We start from the raw sequence: 6,812 nt of genomic DNA, 5'->3' as shown, positions 1-6,812 counted from the left end.
GAATATCAGCATCTGTCCTCTGGGAAGCAGGGAAAGCTGTGATGAGAAGAAAAATAATTTCTTTCTCATCACATAAGGAGAAAGAAGAAAACAAAAATGTTCAGGAACTAGAAAAAAAACATCAAATCCTTAGAAAAAGCCTATGTATCACACCAAGATCAAGAAACATTGAACAAAATACACAAAACTAGAATTAAATGAAATTATTAATAAAAAAGACTAAATTCTTAGTACAAAGACTTCCTGCAAAATTCTGAACACTGTAACAAATCCGGACAATTTCTAGCTAACCAGTTAAAAATCACTAAAGAAAAAACAACCATATGTGCTGTTAAAGGTTTATCTGGGAATACAATATATGGCCTTATAAAAATAAACAAAATTTTTAGGGATTTCTATGAAATTTTATATACACCAACAAATAAACTCATCTAAAAACGAAATTGATCAAATTCTCGACAATGTAACTCTTCCAAAATTATTAGACACCCAAGCAATGGCACTGGATTCACCACTGATGCCAGGTGAACTCCAGGAAGCCCTGATAAGTATGCCCAATAATAAGGCTCTAGGTCCAGATGGCTTTCCAGCAGAATTTTACAAAGAATTCTGGACGATTCTGGCACCAATTTTCACAGAATGTTGCAGGAAATCAAAGAAAATGGCAGACTACCACCAAATATAAATTCTGCAAATATTAGTCTCTTACTAAAATCATGCAAAGACCCTGTATTTCCTGCAAGCTATCGTCTAATATCCCTTATTAATGTAGACCTTAAAATAATCTGCAAAGCTCTCTCAAAGAGATTAGAGAAAATAGCCCCCTTTTTAATTCATCCTGACCAAACTGGTTTCATAAAAGGTCGGCACTCATCAACAAATACACGTAGATTCCTTAATTTAATAGGACTACTCATGCAGTAAAAATATTGAAACCATAATATTGTCTATTGATGCAGAAAAGGCGTTTGACAGAGTTAACTGGAAATTTCTATTTGCAACTTTACACAAATTTGGTTTTGGAAACTCTTTCGTAAGCTGGTTAAAAATATTATATAACTCCCCAACAGCTTGTGTCAAAACAAATGACCAAACATCCTCCAGCTTCTGTCTCTTGAGGGGCACCAGGCAGGGATGCCCACTCTCCCCTTCACTGTTTGCAATTTTTATTGAGCCACTAGCAGCAGCAATTAGACAGGCTACAACAATTAAGGGAATAAAATGTAAGAATGTAGAACATAAAATCAGCCTTTATGCGGGTGCTGTGTTAATTTTTCTCCAAAACTCACAAACCAATCTCTCTGGGGTAATTGCATTGATAAACTCTTTCTCAAGAGTCTCAGATTATTCAATTAACTGGTCAAAATCTACAGTTCTTCCAATTAATTGTTCCTTCCATAATTCTTCATCTACCCGACTGCAATCTGGAAATATCTGGAGGTATCAGTGTCTCTCCTAAGCTTGCAGAATTAACTAAATTAAACCACATCCCACTTTTAAAGACAGTAGAAGGCGATCTGGCTAGATGGAAATCTTTACCCATATCTCTCATGGGAAGGGTCGCCGCTATAAAAATGATGGTCTTGCCAAAAATAAACTATTTAGTTTCAATGATCCCAAGTAAGCCATCACAAGATTGGTTCAGATCTCTAGACTCGTATATTTCTAAATTCCTTTGGAAACATAAACCCCCACGTATCAGCTTAAAAACATTACAAAGGACCAAGGATAAAGGAGGACTAGATCTGCCTAACTTTAATCACTACTTTTTAGCCAACAGGATTCAGTTCATCTCTAGATGGTTAAAACACACCTTCTTAGATGAACCCTGGATAGCTGTAGAACAGGCACTATGTAATCTAAAAATTTCAGACCTACCATTTATCAGCTCAAACATCAAATGACATGAATACTTTAAAAGCATCAACATCAGCTCTTCTCTGACAGCATGGTGGGAGTTTCTAAAAATAACAGTCTTCATTAATCCCATGCAAACGTACACCTATCTGGAACAATCCGGACATATTACAAAACAATGATCAACTTGCCATATTGGAGTTATAAAGGAATTAAATACTTGGAACATATATTGGAAGGAACAGACTTTATTTCATTTGACAGACTAGTTATACAATATGGAATCGACAAGAAAAGATTTTTGGAATATCAAAAATTGAAATCCATAGTAAAAAAGAAATTTAATTCCAGTGAAGCTGAAATACGTGGTACAATTTTTTAATCTAATATGTCTCAGATATGCTTAAAAACCTTTCAGTGGATCAGAAATCCCAGTGTGCAAGTAATACAATACAAAATATTACATAGAGTGCACTATACTGGTCATAGGATGTTCAAGATGGGCTATACGTCTTCCAACAACTGCTCACACTGTCAAGCAAATACACTGGAAAATTATATCCACGCTCTTTGGTTCTGTCCACCAGTTCAGATGTTTTGGCGCGAGATATGTGAAGACTTATCAAAGTGTCTGAAATGTAATATTCCCGCCTCCCCTTTAGTGTGCTTGCTGGGCAACTTGGATGAGGTCACTACAGAAATAAACACAGCCCACATTGTTTTTACGGCCCTATGCATTGCCAAGAAAACGGTCCTCATTAACTGAAAAAATAAAAATAATCTTAATTCTAACCAATATAAAAACCATCTAATAGATCACATTAGTCTTGATACAGCCTCTGCCATCACATTTGATCAATCCCTCTGGGCTCCTTTGATCAGCTTCATCACCTAGTGGGGGTGGGGGGTCATGGTTTGTTCCTGCCTCCGCTATTGTGGTTGATATCGGGGTAGGGACGGCCTTAGGGCGTCTGGGGATTCCCTAGGGACGTTTTCCCTGGAGGGCCTAACCCAGGGGTTGTGGCCATGACGTAGTTAGGGGCTCTGGTGGCTCTTAGATGGTGTTTTCCTTGTGGCTGCGTACAGCGGAGATGAGGGAGGGTCTGTGCTGGCAGACGTTGGTTACTGGCCTGGGAGCCTGGCTGGCCCTGGGTGGGTGCGGGATGGGCATGAGGGCTTGGGGGTCTGGGGGTGCTCCACCCCCGGGCTGGGGCTCTGGCTGGGCCTTGGGGGCTTGGGTCCTGGTTGTTGTGTCGCCGGGGTTGTAGGCGGGTGGGTGCATGGGGGCTCAGCCCCAGTGCGGGGGACCTCTGGTGCATCGGCCCAACTGGAGGGCTCTCTAACTGGTGGGGAGGCTGTTACATCTTTGCAATAGGTCTCCTCTCTACTGGAGCTCACTCTGCAGGTGGGGGAGAGATATAGGAGAGGTGGAGAATGAACTCAACTTGGGTGTCTATTGTCTTGTGTAGTCTGGGAAATGATTGGATGATGGGTCGGGTGGGCTGTCCCGGACTCTGTGGGGCTGGGCGGTGCTGCTGCTGTGGGCCCCGGTCCGGATGGGCCTGGGCCCCCTTACCCTGGTGGGTTCCAGAATGTGGGGGTGCCTACTGGGGTCAGCAGGGGAGCTGGCCCCAGGGAGGGCCGCTTGCCCACCACACCCACCCACACACGCAGGGCTTGGGGTGCAGGTGTGTCACCAGGGTGCATGGGAAGCACTCCCCTTCTGTCCCCTTCTGGCCACCTGTGCCTCAATTTTATTCCGCAACCTAGACATCCACATTACTCATACTCTCATAACACATACATATAGGGCCTTGGGGGTGGGCACGTTATACAGCGTCCAGAGGATGCTCTGTGTATTCAAACCCACCTCTGGCGCTGGTGCCCTACCCTCAATTTTAAATGCATACAGACACTGAGGGTTTTCGGGAGGAGACGTGCTGCTCTCTGGCAGGAAGCACCATGCCCTCCTGTGTTTTAAATGCACTTTAGAACAGCACGCAGCAACACTACATATGAACCCCCGTTCTGTTAACCGTCGGGGCTGGGAGGAGGTGCTGGCCGTCAGATTGGGGTCTGGGATGTGGGGCCTCCCTGCTACTGCAGATAAGAAGGCAGTCTGCTTGCCTCCACCCCAGAGAGAAGGGTTACATCTCCTGGGTCTAAGTACGGTTTACCCTTCTGGGGGCAGGGGTACCTGGACCTGGGATATAGAGTATGTTTGGGGAGTGTGAATGTGTGTACAGTGTACAGTGTCTATTTGTGTCTGTCTCCTCATCGGGTGAGTGCCGAGTATTTGTTTGTGTATATGGGGGTGGGAAGGCACGTTTGTGTCTGCACGTTTGTGTCTGCGTGCGCCTGTTCATCTGTGTCAGGTTGGGTCTTAGACTCCACCTCTCTGGGAACATCTCAGGCTCTCCGAGGTATGGAGGCCTATCTCCCCTCACCACACTCCCTGCCGGTGGCTGATGCCCTCAAACGTTGGTGTGTTGGTGGTTCTTGGTGTCTGGGGCGCTCATGTATGTACCAACTCACTCCTGGTGGCTCGAGTCTGGGCCCCTTCCGGGGAGTGGGGTGCCCTCAGGCCTCTTGCCTCTGGGTCTGAGGCTCAGTAATCTCTGGCACAGCTGGCTGCCGGCAGAGCCCGCGGGCACGTCACTGCAACCCCCTCTGGCCCTCTCTTCCCAGGAGGGTGGCACAGTTGCCCCTTTGGTGGTCCTCCTTCGGTCCTCGTACTCTGGGGCCTCTGGATGTCTGGGTCCTGGATCTCGTCCTGCTTCATGCTCTGGGAGACGGGACTATGGCTCCCCACACTCCCTAGCAGATCGTTACATGGAGAAACCTTTTGAATATAATCGTGCTGATCCACACAGGTGTGCACAATATTTAATATTTAGTATCTACTGTTAGCTAGTCTATTGTGATGGTGTTGTATTTATTATGTTGCTCTTTTTTGTTTGTTTTCTTTTTTTTTTTATTTATCTCAATACAGGTGATCCAGGTGTGTTGTTTGTTTTTCTTTCCCCCCCCCCCCCCCCCACCATCTCTTCTCCCCTCTATTTTTCTTTCTCTCCCTCTCTTGCTTTCATTCTTTCTCGCTGTCCTTTCCCCCAGTTATGTCTGTCCCGTCTGTAACAACCGAAAATCAAATCAAATCAATACATAATTATAATAAACGTCAATCAAATGGACCAATATGGCAAGGCCATGTTGATCCACTTGGTAAAGTAAATCCACTTAGCATCTTTCTTGGCCCTCAGACAACAATTCTGATGGCTAAAGATCCAAACAGGACAGGCAAAAAAAAAAAAAGTACAAATCTGTCAACTGTTTTATCATTTTTTAAAAATGCTCACTGTCATGTCAAAAATACTTATGGGCCCCTGAAATGAGACCCAGGAATTGGTTACAGGAAGAAGGTGATAGACTGTCTCAAGCAGTTAGAAGACGACAATGCTACTGACTGGACCTAATACTACAGGCTATACCCAGGGGAATCTATGGTCTGTATTGTTAACCAAAGATACATAAACAGGGTGTACCTTTAAGACCAATTGTCTGTATGATCGACTCCGTCACCTCTAACATCTCAAAGTTTCTGGCTCCGATCCTCAACCCGTTGGTAGGCAACTTTGAACACCATATCCAGAACACCTTGGATTTTGTTGAGAAGGTTAGAGATGTCAAGTGGAGACAGGTGAACAATAGTCTCATATGATGTTACATCTCTCTTCACTTGTGTTCCAGTCACTGAAGCGTTGGAGGTAGTTCTCACTGGTGTAGCACTGTCTTGTTTTGTCTGCAATTTTTGCAAGCTTTGCACATTTCACTTTATGTAGTCCTATGTTGATTGTGTGTTATATGTCATATGTAGCACCATGGTCTTAGAGGAACGTTGTCTCGTTTCACTGTGTACTACACCACTGCACATGGTTGGAATGATAATAAAGCCACTTGACTTGATAACTACAGACAGAAACATGAGTGTGCCATGGGTTCCCCAGTTTCACCCATTTTGGCCAACTTGTACATGGAAGAAATGGAAAAGAGGGTTTTGTTATCCTACCCTGGGTACAGTTTATTTATAGTAGCATGCCAGTGAACATTCCGTTGATGGAATGAAAACAGCAAAGTAATATATCAATCAACAAAATACATAGTTTTTTCATCTGCAAATGTGAAAAATGTGCTGCAGCACAAAATACTGGCCATACAGGCCACTTCTGATTGAATGCTACTGTGCAAAATCAGTTTTGTTTTTAAAAAAATAAAATAAAAAAGTGCAAATCTAGCACATCTGCTTGTGGTTTTGGTCATTGGGGTCTTAGGGTGTAGCATTTATTCTGTGGTCTTGGAGAGCTGGATCATGGTTGTCCAACTCTAGATGCTGGCTTGTTAACTTGGTTCAGACACAGCCAGGTGGAAACCTTTTGAGAGCCATCGGTTTCTGGTCCAGTAGGGCACAGTCCCTCTTGTAGACCAGGTATTCAAGTCAAAGATGTACCCGAAAAGTGGAATATGCCATCTCCTTAACTTGTAACTTATAACTTGTCTTATACAGGTGTAATAGCATATCAGAAAGTTTAATTCCTCCCATATGCTAATTATATACAGGGATGAGTGATGGGTATGGAATGGTGATCTTTGCATTGGACTCTTTGCTCCACCGTTTGACCGATGAAAGAAGCATGAACCCACAGGCATTGTTCAGTAGATTGACACATTTCTTGTCAAACCATTTCATTGCACTCAGACCTTCATCAGACCTGTAATAACAGGCTCCATGGCCCTCCTTCATCAGGTCTTTGTCTGCCATCATGGGAGCTCCACCGGTGCAGTTTGGTCATACAGTACCAATGCATCTGACACCCAAGGAGGTGTGCAAGTTCTGGACCAAGCAGACACTTGTGAAGAGCTGAGGTTCTTTTATGGGTTTGCCTAGTGTTTTTTACAAC

The sequence above is a fragment of the Astatotilapia calliptera genome, chromosome 7 (genome assembly GCF_964374335.1).
Source record: "Astatotilapia calliptera chromosome 7, fAstCal68.1, whole genome shotgun sequence".
NCBI classification, from domain to species: Eukaryota; Metazoa; Chordata; class Actinopteri; order Cichliformes; family Cichlidae; genus Astatotilapia; species Astatotilapia calliptera.
This window is presented reverse-complemented; position numbering follows the sequence as displayed.